General features: G+C 42.7%; 1 protein-coding gene across 3 annotated transcripts in view; it reads right to left on the bottom strand.

Annotated features, from left to right (window-relative positions):
* The window catches only part of FHIT (fragile histidine triad diadenosine triphosphatase), a 1046096-nt gene that overhangs the window by 782361 nt on the left and 243440 nt on the right, over positions 1-20295 (bottom strand). The gene's annotated exons all lie outside the window — the stretch shown is intronic.

Here is a 20295-nt window from a genome sequence, read left to right as displayed (position 1 = left end):
ATGTCCCGAAACTCCTCTAGGGGGATTGTTGTAACTTTGTTTTCTCTAGTCCAAAAGTCCGATTGTTATCCATGTTTTCGCCATTTTGTATCCAAATCTTAGCAAGTTGTAACAAATTGTATCCAATTTAACCAGCAAAGTCCTCGCAATAAAATCCTCTTTGAATTTCCGACTTTGACAGCTACTTTGACAGCTGTCAAAATCTCCGTCTCTTTTCACCAGGCTCTCTCCTCAATCCTCCCGGTTCCCGGGGGGGGGGGTTACGTTCTCCTTCTCCCTCAATTCTTCCTCCAGCACAGTTCTTGTAATTTCCCATCGTGGAATTCTTGGTTTTAGTCAGAAATACAGTTCTTTTTGGATCTTGGTTTCCCAATCCTTGTTTTAGAATGTTTACAGTAGGGAGGGGAACTGACTTCCTTTTTGGATCCCCCCCCCCCCGCTTGTATCAAATCCGGAAAAAAAATTCTTTTTTTCTCCTTTTGAACCCGGTTTCCAAATTACTCACGGGTTGTTGTTAAAAGTCCGAATTCTCAATGGAAGAAGTCAGCGCTCTCCGCCGGATGCCATGCGGCTTCGCTCAGCAGGGATAGCAGAGGACTCAAAGCACCACGCTTCTCCCCGGCACCCGATCCGTAGCCTTTAAAAAGGCTCCTTCACGAGTCGGGAGGGCGCTAACGGTGCCAGCCGAGTCTCCATGTCCACGGCCTCCGTGGCCGTGGTTTTTAAGGGTCCCCGCGTCGCCGGCGCGGTAGAACCCGAGCCCTGCCGAGCAGGCTCCCTCCGGAGCTCGGAGGGAGTCCGCCATTCGGCGATGGCGCCGACCCGGAAGTCTGCCATGACTTCTTTCTGGACCATTTAACGGCTGCAATCCAGAGATGGCAGGCAGGCAGATGTTTTCATTTTCACTGCCACTTCACCACGCTCTTCCCTCAAACCGCAAGCTGCACTTTCATACACAGGAGACTGAAATATTCCTGGAGTGGAATGGTTGGGAGTCCCTGCTGAAGCACCAGCGTAAGTAAAGGCACCCAGCTGCACAGGGCTCAGTTTAATTGCAGTTTTAATATTACAAACAGGAAAGTCAAGGGAAGCCGGTGTATGATAAAAGGACTAACTGATGGCAGATTAAAGGCTAATGACTAATACCTGAGCATAAATGTCATTATAAGGACAGGCGCTAACTTCATAAAAGTACCACAGCCATCCAGTTAACGGCAGGATTCACAGTGCTTATCCTTATCTTTGCCAAGCATTGTCAACCTAGTCAGTTTTAGAATATTAAAGATCAGGGTTAGGTGTACAGATCAAATAATGTGGGCTTGTTAAAAGGAATTAGCTAAGATGCACCAGGCAGTTTTTAACCTTCCTTAGTTCCTCTCCCCCAAACTGAAGTTCTGTTTTAACAGCAGAGAAATCATTTTTAGTTCCTTTGAGGCAGCCCCCCTCAATCTCTCTCCCTTTGGTTTTGCATTTTTTAATGTCAAGAAATGAAAGCAGAACTGGGTTTGTCTTTTAGATCACTAAAAAAAAATAATGCCAACCAAAACCTACCAGTCAATATATTTGCAGTTCATCCACCTGTGATAGGACAGCATCACAATAAGCAATGTTTGTCATATGGGTCTCCTTTTACTTCTCTTCTTCTTTGGTATCTGGAAGATGAGGGCTGTAGGGAAATCAACTCAGCTGTGTTGCATGTTCTTCAGATGCAGCCTGGGGGACAGGCAGCGTATAGCACTGCACTAAAAACGAGTACGGAAACTACACTCCATGAATTCTAGCACATGTCAATATACTGTTGACATAGCCATCATCTTGTCATGATTATCAGTCTTGCCATAATCCTGTTTTCGTTTGGAAGGAGCTGGTCCATAGCTTCGTGGTGTTTCTGGATCCAACGCGGTCACTGGAAGCTAAAGGCTAGAAAGTGCCTATTTCCGGCTACTGCTGGTTGGTGGTGGTACTCCATGCCCTGGCAATTTCTAGATTGTGGTTATTGCAATCCACTCTACACTGGGCTATCCTTGAAAGCTGATCGGAAACTGCAAATGGTCCAAAATGCAGTTTTTAAAAAAATGCAGTTTTCACCCCTGTTTTAAAACAGCAGCACTGGTTGCCAGTTCATTTCTGGGCCCCATTCAAGTTGCTGGTGTTAGTTGTGTTCCTAAATGTCTTCTTAGGCCTATTATCAGACCTTCCAAGTGTCTCTATTTTCCAGGGACGTCCCTGATTTAGAGAAGCTGTCCTGGTTTCTGATTTGATCCCAGAATGTCCCGCTTTTCCTTAGGACGTCCCTATTTTCATTGCAGAAATGTTGGAGGGTATGGTAGGATGTCCCTATTTTTATTGGAGAAATGTTGGAGAGTATGGAGTTATCTGACCCCCCAAGCCTTCTGAAGGCAATCCTGTATTGGGAAGGTTTTTTAATGTTTAATGTTTTCTTATGCTTTTCTATATGTTGGAAGCTGCCCAGAGTGGTTCGGGCAACCCAGTAAGATGTGTGGGGTACAAATAGTAAAAATATCATTATGGAATGGGACGTCCCTATTTTCATTGGAGAAACATTGGAGGGCAGGAAATATCTGAAAGGCTGCCTCCTTCCCTACACACTCTCTCTGGTGTGAAGTTCAACATAGGGGTACTCTTGGTAGTTCCACCACCCTCAGATGTTCAGTGGGTGGCAGTCCAGGGAAGGGCATTCTCTGTGGCTGCCCCAAAGTTGTAGCACTGCCTGATCACAGAGGTTCATTTGGCACCTTCACTATACCATTTTTGACAGATGCTAAATACATACCTCTTTACCTTGGTAAAGAGTTGCTTGTTTTGCAGTCCCAGGCAATTCGCAAACACATGGAACTTATGAAGTGTTCAGCATTGCTCTAAGGTAAAGGTAAAGGTACCCCTGCCCGTACGGGCCAGTCTTGACAGACTCTAGGGTTGTGCGCCCATCTCACTCAAGAGGCCGGGGGCCAGCGTTGTCCGGAGACACTTCCGGGTCACGTGGCCAGCGTGACATCGCTGCTCTGGCGAGCCAGCGCAGCACACGGAAACACCGTTTACCTTCCCGCTAGTAAGCAGTCCCTGTTTATCTACTTGCACCCGGGAGTGCTTTCGAAATGCTAGGCTGGCAGGAGCAGGGACCGAGCAACGGGAGCGCACCCCGCCGCGGGGATTCGAACCGCCGACCTTTCGATCGGCAAGCCCTAGGCGTTGAGGCTTTTACCCACAGTGCCACCCACGTCCCTCAGCATTGCTCTAGGATGTACTTTAGCAAACACAAACCCTTGAACTGCCATTGGCAGAAAGGTGGGAGGTTTATTTGTTTCCTCAAATGACTGCTGAGTCTTCATCGGTGGTAGCAACAATATGGAATTCTTGCCCCTAAGCCACCCACTTTTCTTACAAATTGTAATGCCTTGCTTACTGAAAGACTGAGTCCATATCCTTAGGCTTGCTCTGAACCTGAGATGGAGGTGAGCAAGAAAGTAGCTGAGAATAATAGCAAGCCGACATTAGTGGAAATTGGCCCAAATGAATTTTATACAGTGAAGCTTCCCCAACACCAATGTAGTGATTTTCTTCCCTCCCCCCAAAGCAAATGGGAGACGTAAAACTTGATCTGAAGATTTGGACGGCTGATGGTAATTCACAAATAACTATCTGAGTAATGTAGCATCTGCCTGGAATTTGTAAATGAAGAAGGTGGTTGAAATAGCCATAGATTTCCTCTCCAAATGCATTTGTAAGACTTTACGTCCTTGCTGATTTCAAAAGTATGGTAGGTCTACTCACTTGGAGAAAACATAATATAATTAATGCAGTCTTTCTTAGATCAGTCTGCCAATTATATGAATGCATTCAAACAAGCCCCTAAACAAACCATGATTTTAGACAATCAGGAACAAGTGCTGTGCGCCGAAATGTTTCCTCTCCCTATGACTTTTCCTTCTTTTGTGTGTAAGGCTTTCGTTCCTTAGTTCATGTTTGCATTAAACCACAGTTTGCCATGATACCTGAAACCAGCAAACTGTGGTTTGGAGCAATCCCTCCAACCCATGGAGAAATTGCTCAAACGAGATTACTGATTTAGACACAGCAGCTAACATGGCTTAATTCAAACAGGACACAAACAGTAACAAAACTCAGAACCTAAGAAAGGTAACTGCATTGTACTCATTGCATATAGCATAAACTACATCAGCGAAGATACAATGAAATGAAATGAAACAATGTTTTGAACTAAGCCCCAGGCATTAAAGGAAGGAAGGGGAGTGAGGAGGAGGAAGGGTTGTGAGCATAGCAGTCCCCCGTGGTTCTCCAGTGCCACGCCTTGAGCATTCAATCGATCGGATGCTCAAACACAAGTCTTTTGTGCTGTCTGCTACGGTATCAAGGCCATCTCTGCCTCTTCTTTCTCCTGCCAGAAGGCGAGGAAACTTACCTCCAGGCAAGCAAACAGAAAGGCAGGCAAAGTGGCAGCTGTGGATGTAGCAGCGGTGGAAGCTCCTTTGAGGTCTTTATTCATATTCACTTGGAATGAGAACAAAGCCTTGCCCCAATTCAGGCATCCCTGAATATAAAAGGAGGTCACATAAAGGACGGAGAAAGGTTGTTTTCTGCTGCTCCAGAGAAGCGGACACGGAGCAATGGATCCAAACTACAAGAAAGAAGATTCCACCTAAACATTAGGAAGAACTTCCTGACAGTAAGAGCTGTTTGACAGTGGAATTTGCTGCCAAGGATCGTGGTGGAGTCTCCTTCTTTGGAGGTCTTTAAGCAGAGGCTTGACAACCATATGTCAGGAATGCTCTGATGGTGTTTCCTGTTTGGCAGGGGGTTGGACTCGATGGCCCTAGTAGTCTCTTCCAACTCTATGATTCTATGATCCCTAGATCTTCCACCATGAGTCTTCCAACCCTTGCCGCACACCGCTGGCTTCCATTAGCTGAGCAGGAAAATGAACCGTGCAAATGACAGAACATGGAGACAATTGTACTAGATGGGGAATTCTGCATATGAGAAGTCCCAGGTTACTTAACATTTTGTTGATGCCCTAAGTGTCAGGGGTGTGGGGGCCATATAGATGGTGCATCATCAGTCTCCTGCGCCTATCAGTTTGCCTCCAGATCTTTCCATCAACTGCTTGCAGGCATTTTTTCATGCAGTTTCACTACAGACACATAGATAACTTTAACACTGTCAGCAGCATTGCTAATATAAAATTAGTTATTCACGAGATCATGTGCTTGCAGAATTCGACACTCCATAGCAATCCCAAATAGCTGTGCTCGCAATTTAGCATGGCCATGATCATGTTCATAATGCATTTTTTAAAGAAGCTTAATGTTTTATTTAATACCAAGGAAAATAATTGTCCCCCACCCCATCCCCAAACAGTTATAAGGCTCAAAAAACATAGCAGGGTTTAAAGGAAAAACTCAATTACATTCACTGAATACCCAAAGGAGCCTTTCCAGATTACTAGGTCCATCATATGTATTTTTTAGAATGTCCTAATTGCATATTTGCATGAAAAGACTATAATGATTCCAACAGAGCTGTTATAAGAGGAATGCACTAAAATATCTTGGAAATCTAAAAATTCAGATTGTGTCGGCTCCAAAGAACTCTGCAGCAATCCACATTAAAAGAAGTTAAAGACAGATAATGTAGTTTAATACTGTGGTATTGAAACCTTAATGTTATTTAAACATTTGTGTATGCGAGGCATTATTAGCTTACAGATGGGCTCCGGATAGGCTGCTGACATTTAAACCAACAGGGTGGAACATAAATGTTATGAATAACAATGTAAATTTACTTTTTTTCGGCTCTCTGTGCATAATTATGAAAATTATTCAATGCATAGGAATTAGACTTTTCAAAGCTACTGCATGGAATCATTTAATTTGTCTAAGTAACTACTTCTAATGCTCTTGCACATTGCAATAAACATTTCTGATTTAGACTGAACAAATGAAGTGTGAGATATTTTCCCATAAATACCACTGGAGGATCACACACATTGCAAAATTGTTCACTGTACAAAGGCTGAAAGTGCTCTGGGGCAGTTCAATTGATCTATAAGAGACAGCAGTATATCTATTATCATTGCCATTATAATTTAAATTGTTATTTCCCATCTTTAGTTTACAGCAGGGGGCTGTAAACCCCCCACCCTCAACTTAAGATAAAAGCTAGATAAGTGCCTCCGATCTTCCTTCAGTATTGCTAACACTGGCCAATGTTGGAGGCACTTTTATACTTTCATACACAAGCTATGCATGGAAGGAAGGGTAGCGCAAACAAGACTCTGGAGTCAGAACGGAAAGGTTTACATACCATAAATGTTCTTATGGCCAGCAAGGAATGGAGCAGACAACAAAAGGTTAACTCCTCCTCAGGAAAAAGGCAGAGAAAAACTTTATGTCCTTCCTGAAGAGGAGGAATTTTCAGGACTTGACCTCAGTTTCAGGACTTGACCTCAGCAAATAAATTGCTTATAAACAAAAAGCCATTAGCAGATTACATTGATCACCAACAGAACAGTAGTAAAGAAGAGAGAGAAAGAGAGAGGAAGGAGGAGTCCAAGAGTATCCCTATCAGAAATGCTGCTAAATAATACAAAAGAGATGCATAAACCACCCCACGTAATCTGGTTGTTCTAATATTGCACATGCAGGCCTGTCTGTTCCACTTCCTGCTGACCAGAAGAACGCTTCATGGCATGCCCAAATTTCTGTTCTCGGACAGCAGGGGGAGTGGAGCAGGCAGCAAAGGGATGTCCAAGAACACTAGGGTCAGAACAAGGTGGGAGGGCATCTCTTTGTCATACTTGCTGCTGGAAAAATAACTTTGCAAAGCAAACCTGGTAATCTTTGGGTACCACATGAAGAGGCTGACCCACTAACCACCTTATGGAAAGCTTTTAGTGGTCCGCTGAGCCTATGGATGAAAGAGGGCTGTCATACCCTTTATGGGGAGATGGTGAGCCTGGGCATAATATGCTTGGCAACATGTTCCCTAGCTCCTCTAATGATTACTGACTACAACTTTCCCCCCCTCTCAATGTGCCTCCACCCCTGCTTCACTCAAACTTTTGCCATTGTTTTAAATCTCCACTGTCCCCCCTCTCTGCCTTCTGTTCCCATTCTTGCTCCCACACCATGGATATTGCTGCAGCGCAACCTGCCTTCTCTTCCTCCCCCCACCCCACCCTGACTTCATACAAACACAGGATAGTGATGCAGCACTACTAATCCTCCAATGGGGGTGTGATGGCCTGGGAATCAGATTCAGAGGCTGAACCTGAGGAATCCCAGCCTGCACAGGAGTCCCTGCCTCCAGGACTGGCTGACCCGGGGCTGGGGCTTGAACCTGAAGGGCCCTCACCTGTACCAGATCCTCAGGAGCAGACACCAGCCGAATCTGCTCTGGCTCCAGAGGTGATCGAGGACCCATTGCCTGCAGGTGCTCCACTCTCAGCCCCGTCAGGGGAAGCTGAGGTTGCCTCTGGGTCCAGTAACCCTCCAGCCTCTCCTGAGCTGCAGAGGCTCAGGGCAGAGAGGCGGAGGGAACTAAGTTTTCGCAGGAGGAGTGCTCGCCTCCAGGCCAGGAGAGGCGAGTCACCTGTGGACCGGGACCGCCCTATGCCTCAGAGGAGATAAAAGCCAGCCAGCCCAGTCCCAAGTTGTGGGAGCAACATTGTTAGTAACCTGTTCCTGCCGGCACCCTGTCCTGCTCTTCTGCCACACCCAACTCCTTGCCTTGGACCCTGCTTCAGCCTTGACGGACAGCCTCCGTACCACACCCTTGACCTCGGACTGGATTTGGACCACATCACACAGTAATCCCCCTGGATCAGCACAGGGGGCTGCTTGATGACACTCCTACAATTTTGTTATACGGAAGACACATATATATTCAGGCGCTAAGGATATTACCAGAATGTCTTGGCCACAGGTCATAATCAGCCCTGTTCCTATCCAGCTTCACTCAAAGACAGGGAAGTGAAAGACCAGGTATGTAAAGTGAGCCTTGCATGCCTTCCTAATGTAACTGCAGATGGTACTGTTCTCAACTCATAATCCATAATGTGCTTAATGGTGTTAATCTGACGCCATGCTAATTTAATTGCTTTTGCCAGCAGTGGTTTTGTAACTTACTGTTTTCCTCATCGGTGTTTCAGGAAAAGTGGTCATACTTTGTAAAAAGAAGTATTTGTAAAAAGAAGTATAGAGCACAGCTCTATAGTTTCCTGAAAACTGGCTCTCTCTTTTTTAATGCCAGCTCCAAATAATCAATGGATTATATCCAACCTCTTTGCAAGAGGAAGGAGAGTTGCACTCACAGAAGGGGCCTTTGCATAAGTGGAAGGAGTCCTTCTGTGAGGAAAACTCTCCTTCTGTCAAAGGAAGCGCCTTCTGTTCAAAGATGCTCAGTATCACCCCTTGTGTCTTCACGTGCTATGGGTAAGAAATAAAGCGTGCTATTGGGGGGAAGCTCACCAAGGAAATCATTAAAGAGGGAGACACAGATAAAACAAAACAAAAAAACCCCCTGGGCTGGTAGAATTCAAAACGAGCACAATTCCTGAAATCACATATACTTATTACAGCAGCATTAAATCACTTGGTATCACGGAGACAGTGTTAGGAAGCAAGAAAGAGATTAGCGTAAACTTATGATCATAGAATAAAATGTTTCCCACTTTGAAAATAAATGTTTCCGCAATGCCTTGGCATTTGCTTAGTGGCAAGAGACCTGTGACAAGATTCCATTCCGGTGGCGACATGAAAAATGGATTAAGATAGATGTCCCAGTGGGGATGTTGAAACCCATTACATCCATCAAGTGCGTTACAAAGACACTTAATACTATTCCTACATTTACATGATCAAATCCTAATGATTGTGGGGGATTTCCCCCCTCTTGAGAACCATTAAGTTTAAACTTATGAAAGCTTGCAGCGCTATATGAATAATATGTGCCTCCTTCTGACAACAATGTCATTATCTGCTAATCGGGCAAATGGATCCTACTGTTTCTCTCTGAAAACATACACGGAAAAATATTCAGTAACGGTTCTGGATATCATTAATGGGGTGCTGTATTTTTTATTTTTTTAAAAGATTCTGCCCCAGAATCTTTAACCCCCTGCAAGAAACAGTATTTGTGTCATATTATCCGCAAAGCTTTGATGGAAGCATCCCATAGGAAGTGTGTGTGCTAGCAAAGCAAGGCAAACTATGAAGATGAAAGAATAACCATAACATTCATTTCCACACTTCCTCTTCCTAATGCTCTTGGCTGTTACTGTTGAAGACACCCACACACAGACACACACAGTCACACACATCCAATACTCAGCTCATTGGGGTTGTGGTCCAACAACATTTAGAGAATATCATGTTGGCTACCCCAATGTAACAGCTGCCTGGAGGCTGAACCCACTCTAGGTATGTATGCTTGGCCTCTCTCTCTCTCTCTCTCTCTCTCTCTCTCTCTCTCTCTCTCTCTCTGACACACACACACACACACACACAGATTCCTGGGTTCTTGCACACATTTTTTCTTATTAAAACCCACCTAAGTACCTTTTCCTAAATGGAAACTTCGACGTTCCAGATTCACATCACCATTTTGTGGCGCCATGAGCAACTGCATGATGTCAGAATCTGGGTATAAAATGCTACACCAAGTGTAAAGGTAAAAGGTAAAGGACCCCTGGATGGTTAAGTCCAGTCAAAGGCGACTATGGGGTTGCGGCGCTCATCTCGCTTTCAGGCCGAGGGAGCCGGTGTTTGTCCACAGACAGCTTTCCAGGTCATGTGGCCAGCATTTTTGTTGTTTAGTTGTTTAGTCATGTCCGACTCTCCGTGACCCCATGGACCAGAGCACGCCAGGCACTCCCGTCTTCCACTGCTTCCTGCAGTTTGGTCAGACTCATGTTTGTAGCTTCAAGAACACTGTCCAACCATCTCGTCCTCTGTCGTCCCCTTCTCCTTGTGCCCTCCATCTTTCCCAACATCAAGGTCTTTTCCAGTGGCCAGCATTACTGAACTGCTTCTGGCACAACGGGACACCATAACGGAAACCAGAGTGCACAGAAATGCTGTTTACCTTCCCGCTGGAGCAGTACCTATTTCTCTACTTGCACTTTCACATGCTTTTGAACTGCTAGGTTGGCAGGAGCTGGGACAGAGCAACGGGAGCTCACCCCGTCGCGGGGATTCCAACTGCTGACTTTCCGATTGGCAAGCCCAAGAGGCTCAGTGGTTTAGACCCACGTCTCCTTACACCAAGTGTATATACACCTGCTATACATATATTGCAAGTGAACACATTCACATGTCCAGGAGAACAGCAGCTGCAATGTTTCTTTTTCTCTGAGTTCAGCTTTCCTCCTAGGAGCTCAAGATGGCTTTTCCTAAATAAAATGCATTTTTGGAGGTTATTTTCACTAATATATGCAAATTTTGCCCCAGTATATGCAATTTTACACACATTACTTCTCTGGAGAGCTGCATTGCAAAATTCAGTGAAATGCAAATTGCAAAGGGTGTTTCGGCTCATGCATTGTTTCAGAAAGTGTGAATTAGGTAAGTTCGCTTTAAAAATGCATTGCAGGGGGGTGGACGAGATGACCCTCAGGTCCCTTCCAACTCTATGATTTCATGATTCTATGAAATGTGAACTGAATCAAATCTCTCCCCCATCCATACTTAGGATAAATCAAAAGGGCAGCGAACAATGAATAAGACTACATTATATAAATTGTTATCAGTTTGGGGGGGTTGGGGCCAACAGTTTAAAGTAAAAAAAAGAGAAGCCTTTTTCATTTCCAATTTTGCCATACTTGAACCTGCCCACTCTGGGAGGAATAATGAAAGCATGTACAAAAAGTGGGCTGCCTCAAGCACTAGAATCCATTTCCACTGACTACGTGGAACACATTATTTCTCTGGGTTTTCTAAGCAGCCCAGTTTTATCAGAAGAAGCAGTGTGTGCCAGTACAAAGTGACTAGATTCTTCCATTAGGGAGATAGGAAGGGAAAGAATAATAATTTCATGCTACTGTGTGAACTTGTCTCCCACTTGCCTTAGGTTTGGTCTGCAGGAGGTAGCAGAACAAACACCAAACCACTTCCGTCTGCAAGTGGTGTTCCCCTATGCAATATGCGCATTTTGAGTGTTCCTCTACACAAAACCTACTCCCTGAAAGTAGAAAACCAAGCTGGGCTGGAATTTTTCTACCTGTAATACTACGGTTTTTAATGGTTTTATTAAAACACTCACTCTCTAATTTTTATTAGTTTTTTTTTAACATCATTTTCAACAGTAATTAAACATACTTTTACATCTTATTCAAATTTTTGACTTCCATCAATCCTGTCTGAAAATTTTCCAATCTAATCTCTCAATATGCATTTCTTCTCTTCCCTGTTACATTTCAAACTCATAACCAATATCTCTATCTTTTTCTGCTTTGTAACACTTCGTATATTTCTCCTTACAAAACGTCTTGTAGTCCTACTAGCGTAATTTGTTGATTACAGTTGCTCTTCAAATAATTCATATACTTCTTCCAATCTTCTGTAAATCTCTGCTCCCGCAGGTTTCGAATCCTTCCTGTCATTTTGTCCAATTCTGCATAGTCCATTAATTTCGTCTGCCATTCTTCTTTTGTCGGAATTTCTTCTTGTTTCCATTTCTGGGCTGACAATACTCTTGCCGTAGTTGTTGCATATAAAAACAATTTAACATCTTGCCTATTAATGTCCTGACCTATAATACCAAGTAAAAATGCTTCTGGTTGGATTTTTTAAAACTCTCGACAGGAACGGGACGTCCCCCTCCCCTGAGTCGAAAGGGCCAGGTTAAAACGTATTTACACAAGGAAGTGCTCTAAAGGTGTAGTCACACCAAGAATAATTGCATGCAATTCTAGGCACCCCTTTCTCAACATGAAAAGTTATAAAAAGAGGTGAAAAAAAGTAACCAAGGCATTTTTATTTATTTAACAAAATTATATATGTCTTGTCCATGATAAAACCTCTACAGCTCTTTAGGAGGTGAGGTGAAACAGCATGCATGAACACAATGGCTAGAAACATGGTTCAGAAGGGCCATGAGTAATTCAACCACAGCCATTTTCATTAAGATTGCCTCCAACGGAAGCGTGCTTGGGTATTGCAGCTTTAACCATTTAAGAAGTTTTGATAATTCACAAGATGTGAATGGTGGGGAGAGAAAGATGGAGAGACATTCACTTGTTCCGTCTTGATTATTACCAGTATGTTCAAATGCAGAGGAGAGGATTTCAGTAACAGAAACAATTGTTGATATCAGCTGGGTAAGTTCAACCTTTACGGCAACAAACAGAGGGGTGAAGAGGGAGCCTGCAAGCGGAAGGTCATGGTCCAAAATCACAAGTGCTTCGTTAGAAGACTGGCATTCCCAGTAATTAGGGAAATGTAAAATACTGTTCCAAACTGATTGTATTTATACCCTGGCAGATGGCGTTTACTCAATTAGCATTACAGCTTTGTTCTTTGAAAGAGATATAGGCCAGAAAGAGACATGGCCTTAAGCAGTGCTTTTTTCCTGGGGGGACGCAGGGGGACGCATACCCCTAAACATTTTGTGAATCTAACAGGAGAAGAAACTAAAAAATGTAAAAAAAATATAAATAGTTTCTTCTCAAGCTCAGTGAATCGTCAGTTCCATTGCTACCCCCGATGGTGGCTTCATTTCCTGTCACGCTGTTTCCTGAGTCTCAGACGGAAGCGAGTGTTTAATATGTGAAGTAGGAGTTGGGCTCTAGCACAGTGATTGGTCAGTTTTGTTGTTACCACCTCCGATGGCAGCTTCATTTCCTTTCCCAGTGTTTCCTGAATCTCAGATGGAAGCATGTTCTTTGTACTTTTGCCCATTTACTCTATTTATTTCCCCCGATTTGAACTGTAAAATGGTGATTTTCTTGAGTCAAAATGAGAGTACCCATAAACATATTTTTTTTGGGGGGGGGGGAGCACTGGCCTTAAGGATTCCTTTCTTTCATCCAAGATGATATAATTTTTCTCCAAAAGTCCTGTGCCACAGTGAAGCATGTGCTCACACCATTGCTCAGTGGCTGCATTCCGACTATGGTTTACCATTATGAGACTAAACCTTGGTGAGCCTCATACGAAGAGCCCCGGTGGAGCAGAACCCTTCCCTGTTCTTAAACTCCTTGCCGAACATCAGATTTGAAGCAGCAGCTTACCATTGGGGGTAGATAAGCTATTCACAATGCGGGAGGTAGTGGAGGACAGAGGTGCCTGGCGTGCTCTGGTCCATGGGGTCACGAAGAGTCGGACACGACTAAACGACTAAACAACAACAACAAAAGCTATTCACAAAAAGTGTAAAAAGCCTTAATAAGGTGCATCAAGTTAATGACCAACTTTTGCCTTTGTTATATTTTGAGAACATGAGTGCCCCAAAATCTTCTACAAAGAAAAAACAAAACCCTGCATTACTTTAGCTTTGCTGTTATTTTCAAATGCAGAAGACACAACCTTTCCCTCTGTCCAGCACCAGTCCCAATTGCCATATACTGATTTCTGCAGAGCAAAAATACTGCATTTTTGTGTGTATAATACACACCCATGTATAAGACACCCCCTATTTTGGGGGGCTCCAAATTAAGAAAATGGGGGGAGATTGCCAAGAGTTGTTGGGCTTTTTTTGGAAGGGATTGCCCAGTTTTTGAGCTTTTGGGGGGGGGATTGCCTAAAATCGCTCACCCACCAGACCAATGCTGACAATAGCGCATGCACCCATGTTCAGCCCACGTCTTCAATGCCTTCATGGGCTGGGCGACGGGAGCACCTTCACCAACCTTCCAAACGCAGGAATGCAGGAACGGCAAAACAGCATTCCCGAGGAATAGGTCCTGGTGCTGTGGACTCACATCTGCTCACGTGAGCACCCAAACGCATTGGAGTAAACGGAAACAAAGCTGTGGAGGTTTTGTAGCATACCTCATTTATTTCTCCTAATTAAACAAATAAAAGAACATAACAAACATGTATGAGAGAAACAGCTCTCATACAGCCATCCTGTCTCTAGACAGATCAAAGGAAAAGTCCTGCAGTACTAGAGACGGAAGTCTCGAAGTGTAGCTTCCGCCCCCTCCTTTCTCACAGACTGAAAGTAAAACAACATGATCAGGTGATCCTTGCAATGGGAGGGATGAAAATACTGACAAAAGTCACCAATTGACTGCCCACTCACTGCTAGCAGCCACCAATCGCCCGCCCAATTGCCGCAACGCCAGCCTACCAACAGCAGCCCTTGATGTGGCCACCAATCACCCGCCCTATCACCGCTGACAATCTCCTGCACGCAGCAGCAACCAATCGCCAGTCCGCCCTCTGCACTCTCTGTATATAAGATGACCCTAAATTTTTTACATAATTTTTAAATTAAAAAAGCTCATCTTATACACGGAAAAAATTGGTAGATTCAACAGGGGTGGGGGGAGCCTCATGGGCTGTTTTAAAAAATTAATCTTTCTGCATTAATGCAATCACAGCAACATCACAAACTGGCACCCAAGAGCAACAATAAAATTTTGAGAGCGTCATAGAATCAAAGACAAAATAAACAGAGAGCATTCTTCCAACTATATTTATTCCATGAGATACTTACATTTCCGGTGTGTTTCCTTGGTCTGAGGGAATTGACAGTGTTTTGCTAGCAATAGAGAGACAAGATATCACGTTGCTAACTGATCTCTTACTAAAACCTAACAGCATAAAGCTTTAGCATAATTTATTAGAACAATTAGAATGCATCCTTGTCTTCTAATTAGATTATACTTTGTAGTGGTAATTACACTAGACAAGAGAGAAGAATAGTTTCAGATTTCCAAAATCATCTGTAGACTACTTGAGGAGTAAATGATCAATAACACTAATCTAGTGGAACACACATTCCCAGAAAGAGATATTTTATCATGATGGATCCACTAAATAATCACCATTGTTTCTCTAAGTCCGTGTAAGTCTCATCCTCTGTAAGAAATGCACAAACACACAGAGGATTACCTCTGAAGCAACTGTCATACATCAAGAACGGCAACATCTGCACTCAGTTTCAACTTAACTGCATTAGTATTATTGTTTCAGCTCAGCTGAAAAGAGTGAGGTCAGTCTGTGTCTATTTCACCACTGAGAATCAACAGCAGAGCTGTAATTCCACTAAAAGTCCTGCATGCTATCACTGCCTAAACAAGACTGGGGTCCCTAAACACAGATTCCTAAGAAAGTTCCTGTATCTGTTCCAAGAGTTGCAGAAGTGGGGCTTATGCTTGATAAACTATAGTTAGCAGCTCTGGACCAAGCAAAGATCTTCACCCCCAGTTTGAAGTTGCCCTTCAAACTACAGTGGTACCTTGGTTTAAGAACAGCTTGGTTTATGAACAACTTGGATTAAGAACGCTGCAAACCTGGAAGCAGGTGTTTTAGTTTGTGAACTTTGCCTTGGTATAAGAACATGTTTCGCTTCCTGTTGAGTGTGTTCCATTTGTAAATTGAGTCCCCCACTGCTATGGGAAAGCAGGCCTTGGTTTAAGAATGCTTTGGTTTAAGAACGGACTTCCGGAACAGATTAAGTTGGTAAACCAAGGTATACCACTGTACCCAGTTTAAGATCACTGTTTGTTCTGAAGCCAATAACCATAGTTTCCCAGTTCAGAAAGAATGGGAAACTATGATTAACAGGAGACTTCTGAATTTCAGTCAGGCAGCTATTATCATCTTAATGCAGACCTCGAGTGGAAAACAAAAGTTGGCCAAATCAGCATGTGGTGCAATCCTCTACAGCACTTTACTCAATCCACTAAGCTTTTACAGACCCCAGTGGAAAGTCAGTTCGAGAGAATCAGATGGAAAGTGGACTCAGAATGTCCAAACCAGAATAGCTACAACGCCCATGTCAGATATTGGAGCTGCTGGTTTTCTGTAGCATCCTTACAGTGGAGACATTATGTCATTTAAGTTAGTATTTAAGATAGTAGGAAAATAACAAAGGATGTTATAGTGAATCATCGCCAGCCAAGCCCGTCCATTTAGGAAAATAATGGATTCATCAGAACAAAATGGGATGAGCACATGTAGGGGAATTAGGAATACACCAAGAGCTCTCTTAAACATTTATGACCTCATCTATTACAGCGGCACGCAGATTTGTGAGAGCCATACTTGGTGCTGGTTCAACCACTTAGCATTCTGATAATCCTGCGCACATCATACAACACTGAATATTAACAGTTAGCATGCAAAGCAGCATTAAGCCACCCAGTACAGATATCTAAAAGCCAAGTTTTTAACCCAGGTTTCCCAAATCCTTGTCCAAGGAGTTGAGCAATTAATTCTCTTTCATTTTGCAATTATTACCATGACCCGTTGAATGATCAGGGCACGAATGAATGTACACTAATATTAATGCCTCTGAAATGAATGAGTGCTTAGGTGCACACAGCCAAAGATGAGGCTAGTGAATTCAAATCAGTATGTGAAACTGATCCTCCCAACTGCATTTTATTTTATTTTATTTTTCTTGGTGGCCTCGCTCTACCCCTTGGCATTCTGCCAGACAACATTCCCACATCCTCCAATGTTCTCTTCTCGCCCATTGCCTAAGAGCTCAATGGTCCACTACCTCGTTCTTGGTCTCTGCACCTTCAGTCCCCTTAACTCTGCCTCTGATCTATAGCTCCCTTTTGTCGACAGGATATGTTCACTTTTTATACGGGGAGCCAGGTTAACAATCCACCTGACGGCCTACCTTTCTCCTGGCTTTTGGTTGCTGGAACAGAAAACGCATTAAAACCTGGAAATTCAATGTGACGTGATGACCAGGTTTCTTGTAAACAGACTATATCATGCGCCCTTATCAACTTTGTGAAATCAGGGAGACATAGCTTAGAAAACCACCCTGCCACATTCCATGATAACAACTGCAGAGAGGAATTCTGCACCAGGTTCCCAGCCGTGGCATAAAGTCAATCTAGGTGCATATCAGAAGGTTGGCTATCACTTGAAGCCCCGGACAGATCCTTTTTTTTTTTTTATAAATTTTTTATTGCGTTTCTTTCCATAATTTTATAGATTACAACCAAATAACATAATTGCAAGAAACAAATTTTCCCTTTTTTTAACAACAAAAACAAACAACTTGGACTTCCCCGCCCCTTCCGATTCTGCGTTATTTAAATTAACAATGTCAGCATTTTGTTACCTTATTTCATGCCTTATTGTAACTTTCAAATGTTATGTACCCAAATTCGATATATTGTATCTCAGTTTCAATGCCTTTAAAATAAACATAACATGTTCGATTCAAATTGTCTCCTTTTCTCTTTTATCACTTATTTTACAATTTACTTAATCATGATTGCAAAAGCATAACTTTTCCTAATCATGCACTATCTTAAGATTCATACAGCTTGTAGTATTTTTGCAAATAGTCTTTAAATTTTTTCCAGTCCTCCTCAATTGTTTCTTTATCCAGATCTCGGATTCTGCCGGTCAGTTCAGCTATCTCCATGTAGTCCATCAACTGCTTCTGCCATTCCTCCAGCGTGGGCAAATCTTGTGTCTTCCAGCTCTTAGCAATGAGTATTCTTGCTGCTGTGCTAGCGTACATAAACAAGGTTCTGTCTTTCTTTGGCAATTTCTGGTCCACCATGCCCAGCAGGAAGGCCTCTGGTTTCTTGGGAAAGGTATACCTAAATACCTTTTTCAATTCATTATAAATCATTTCCCAGAAGGTCTTCACTTTTGGGCAGGTCCACCAGAGATGGAAGAAGGTCCCCTCTGTTTCCTTACACTTCCAACATTTATTGTCAGACAGGTGATGTATCTTAGCTAACTTGACTGGGGTCATGTACCACCGGTATATCATTTTCATAATGTTTTCCTTCAAGGCACTGCATGCCGTGAATTTCATTCCGGTGTTCCATAACCTCTCCCAGTCTTCAAACATAATATTATGTCCAACATCCTGTGCCCATTTTATCATAGCAGATTTAACCAACTCGTCCTGTGTGTTCCACATAAGCAGCAAGTTATACATTCTAGATAAAATCTTGGTCTTTGGTTCTAACAATTCTGTCTCTAGTTTCGATTTCTCCTCCTGGAAACCAACTTTTTTATCCATTTTAAAAACCTCTTGCATTTGAGCATAATGTAACCAATCTCGCACCTTGTTTTTTAGTTTATCCTGGCTCTGCAACTTCCAACTGTCTCCAATTTTTTCAATTAATTCCCAATATTTCGGCCAGTAGGCCTCCATATTGGGTCTTTTTCCAGCCTTGGCCTCCACCGGTGATAGCCACCTCGGTGTTTTACTCTCTAATAAGTCTTTGTATTTCGTCCAGACTGCAAAAATTGCTTTTCTGACAATATGGCTTTTAAACAATTTGTGAACTTTAACCTTGTCATACCATAGGTATGCGTGCCAACCAAAAGCATTATCAAAACCTTCCAGATCTAGGACATCAGTGTTTTCTAACAAAAACCAATCTTTCAGCCAGCAGAAGGCTGCAGCTTCATAATACAACCTCATGTCCGGCAGGGCAAACCCCCCTCTTTCTTTTGAGTCTGTTAATATTTTATACTTTATTCGGGGCTTTTTGCCCTGCCAGACAAACCTAGATATATCCTTCTGCCATTTTCCAAAACATTCCACTCTGTCCACGATCTGTAGGGTTTGAAACAAAAATAACATTTTCGGCAACACATTCATTTTTATTGCTGCAATCCTTCCCAACAAGGAAAGTTTCAATCTTGACCAAATTTCTAAATCCTTCTTAACTTCCGACCAACATTTTTCATAGTTGTCCTTAAATAAATTCAAATTTTTGGAAGACAAATAGATCCCTAGGTATTTCACTTTTTTTACCACATTCAGTTCTGTTTCTCTCTGAAACCCCTCTGTTTCTGTAAGTGTCAAATTCTTGGTCAAAACCTTGGTTTTTTGCTTGTTCAACTTAAAACCCGCCACCCGACCAAACTCAGATATAAGTTCAAGAGCTCTTTTTGTACTGGATTCTGGCTCCTGCAGTGTCAAAACTAGATCATCTGCAAAAGCTTTCAATTTGTATTGTTTCACTCCGACCTCTATCCCTTGTACCAACCGGTCCTTCCTTATCATATTCAATAGCACCTCCAGGACTGAAATGAATAAAAGAGGGGATAGAGGGCACCCTTGTCGTGTCCCTTTTTCAATTTTAAACTCCTCCGTCACCACATTGTTCACTATTAATTTAGCCTTTTGCTCTGAATAAATTGCTCGTAACCCATTTTCAAACCCCCGCCCCACTCCCATCCCTTCCAAGTTTTTCTTCATGAACCTCCAAGATATATTGTCAAATGCTTTCTCCGCATCAATAAAAATTAACACCGCCCTTGTGTTCATGTTGGTTTGTAAAAGTTCCAAAATATCAATGATGTTTCTGGTATTCTCATATAAATGTCTACCAGGGAGAAAGCCTGCTTGGTCTTTGTGAATTACTTCATTTAAGACTTTTTTAAGTCTACTTGCCAAAATGTCTGCAAATATTTTGTAATCCACATTCAGGAGTGAGATGGGGCGGTAGTTCTTGAGCTGAGTCTTTTCAGATTCTGTCTTAGGTATCAATGTGATGAAGGCTTCTTTCCACGTTTCTGGTGCCCTCTTCCCGTCCAAAATCTGGTTGCATACCTCCAACAAAGGTTGTATCAAATAATCCTTCAAGGTCTTGTAGTATTTGGAGGTAAGCCCGTCCGGGCCTGGAGATTTGCCTAGTTGCATGTTCTGAATGGCACCTTCAATTTCCTGAGTAGTTATTGTAGAGTTCAAGATTGATCTTTTATCTTGAGTTATTTTTGATAGTCCATTTATCTTTAAAAATTGATCTATCTCAGATTCTTTCTGAGGCCCCTGTGTATAGAGTTCTTTGAAATATCTGTGGAAGCACTTCCTAATTTCTTCTGGTTTCTGTACCATCCTTCCTTCAATCTCTAGATTTGTTATCGTATTTAGCTTTTGTCTTTTTTTCAGCTGCCAGGCTAGCAGCTTTCCACATTTGTTTGCTGATTCAAAAGATCTTTGCTTCATCTGTTTTATTTTCCATTCAATCTCCTGGTTAATCAATTTTGAATATTCTGCTTGATGGAATTTAATTTCTCTCAGCAGCTCCTTTGACTTTGGTTTGGTTCTCAGTTTTTCCTCTCCCTGGCGTATTTTCTCCAATATTTTATC

The sequence above is a fragment of the Podarcis muralis genome, chromosome 2 (genome assembly GCF_964188315.1).
Source record: "Podarcis muralis chromosome 2, rPodMur119.hap1.1, whole genome shotgun sequence".
Lineage (NCBI taxonomy): Eukaryota > Metazoa > Chordata > Lepidosauria > Squamata > Lacertidae > Podarcis > Podarcis muralis.
The sequence above is the reverse complement of the archived record's forward strand: the minus strand, read 5'-3'. Positions and strand labels throughout refer to the sequence as shown.